At 41.3% G+C, this 2,223-nt stretch overlaps 1 pseudogene; it reads left to right on the forward strand.

Annotated features, from left to right (window-relative positions):
• Nucleotides 1-352: 352 nt before the first annotated feature.
• LOC123067937 (PH, RCC1 and FYVE domains-containing protein 1-like) lies at nucleotides 353-1,489 on the forward strand (annotated as a pseudogene).
• Nucleotides 1,490-2,223: the final 734 nt, after the last annotated feature.

Genomic DNA, 2,223 nt, shown 5'->3' on the forward strand with positions numbered 1-2,223 from the left:
CCACAAATTGGCACTTGATGCTCTTCGACTCAGCTGTTCTACTGCTATTAGGTCATCAAGACATGGTTCTTGCTATGATGATGGTCATGCTTTAGGTGACATTTTAATATCTGAAAAAGGAACTAAGCAAGGAATTCTTGGTGGTGATAATTCATGGATTGGAGGCTCCTCAGGTGCAAATATGGATTGTCCTAGACCTAAACCAATATAGTTTGTCGTGCGGCTTGATGTGCAGAACATATCTGAAGGAGGAAGGCATGCTGCACTCTTGGGGTGAGGCATAAGGTGGGCGGCTTGGTCATGGTGTAGATTGTGATGTGGCACAACCAAAGTCATTGATGCTCTTACTCATATGAACATTAAGTTTGTAGCACGCGGTCAATACCACATGTGCGGTTCACTATTTGGAGATAGCTTTACATGAGGATGGCACTTCCAATTCGGATGTCACTCCATGGGTACCAAACAATATGCAGGAACCATTAGAGAGTATATGTCAATAGTAACTTCTGTTGGGCCACGGCTCACAATTGGAGATGGATCTATTTGGGTTCTAGGCCATGGAGATCATGGGAATGTCTCAGTCCCCAAGCAAGTGGAATCTATCAAAGGGCTTCTAACGATATGGGCTGCTTGTGGTGTTTGACACACTGCTGCTCTTGTGGAAGTCATGGTTCGGAATTCAAATTTGAGCTATTGTTCAACTATCAACATATTTACAAGGGGCGATGGTGGTAAAGGTCGTTTAGGACAAGGTGACAAGGAATCAAAACTTGTGCCAACATATGTGGGGCTGCTCTAGTGGAGCCCAATTCTTGTCAGGTTGCTTGAGGGCAGTGCTTGACAGTGAGTCTTCCAATAGCAGGGCATGTCTACACAATGGATAGTGTAGTCTATGGTTATCTCGAAACTCCAAAATCAAATGATTTGCTTCCGGCACGTTTTTAGCGAAAACTACTTAGAAACTCGGTGAAAAAGATTTCTTATGGTGCTTATATGTGGTTATCTTGAGCTGGAGGACCGAAATGTACACATCGGTTAAAGGTTCAAATGGTCCATTAGGTCATTGTTAATACTGATGATGCAATTACTCCTACATTTATCAAGCACTGAAAGACGAGTAAAGTAAGAAGTGTTGCTTCTGGAACTAACTTCACTACATCAATATGCATCCATAAGGGTGTCTTAGGTTGATCAATCAATGTACTCATGATGCTGCCAACCTTTGAAGTTGAGGAGAAAGCATCATAATTGCTACAGTTGCGACAAATCAAAAAGCATCCTAGTATATTGGCATAGTTGCAACGATTAGAAAACTCCGAAGGCTTGATTGGCGTCAAATCCAAGTAAAAATTATTGTGTTTGTGACAAACTGACCAAGTGGTTTGAAATAGATGTATACTCCTCACCTATGCAAGGAACCATTATACAGGGATTTCATGAAAGGGTTGAGGAGGAGCTGGAAACAAGGGAAATGCCCGGCTACTAAGATTTTATTTAATGAATCTTAAAAAGTAAAGATTGTCTCCTGTGCAGGTTATCCATGCATGTACGCGATGGCTCCGTAATTGGTCTATCCTACCGAGGCCGGAGGACACAGGCCTTTTTATGATGGCATCTACACGGCTCGACCATACGACCAGGAAGGTTTTCTCCCTCCTTGGATGGAGGTGTAATCTTCGAAAAGTATCTACCCGGCCATCGGCTGCATTGATATATTATTGTTTTCATATATATTTATTTTTGGTTGTATTTTAGTTGTTGGCTATGTGGATCATGCTATGTAGAAGTCGTGCATTCTTTGGATGCGGTTGTATCACCTCGATATATCAATTCAATGAAATGTCCTTTATAAAAAATGGAATTTTAAGAACATGGATAGTAGATATTCGAAGAAAACAAAAAAAATTGAATAGAACTCATGTTTCCCCGTTCCAAATGGCACTTTGCACTAGAATGGACTCAAACATTTCAGGATCCATCAACCCCGTATCTAGATCTTCAAAAAATATTTTAGCAACATCTGTCCCTTGATCTAGGATCATTTCAAGGGTCACATCTCCTTTTTCGACAAAGGATGGATTTTATTGACTCAGGATGAAGCATCAAGGGGATACAAACACAGTGAGAACATACCCGAGCTCTGCATAGCTATGGTTCACACAACCAACACGAATACACACACACACACACACACACACACACACACACACACAAAAAACA

This window comes from Triticum aestivum, chromosome 3B (genome assembly GCF_018294505.1).
Source record: "Triticum aestivum cultivar Chinese Spring chromosome 3B, IWGSC CS RefSeq v2.1, whole genome shotgun sequence".
NCBI classification, from domain to species: Eukaryota; Viridiplantae; Streptophyta; class Magnoliopsida; order Poales; family Poaceae; genus Triticum; species Triticum aestivum.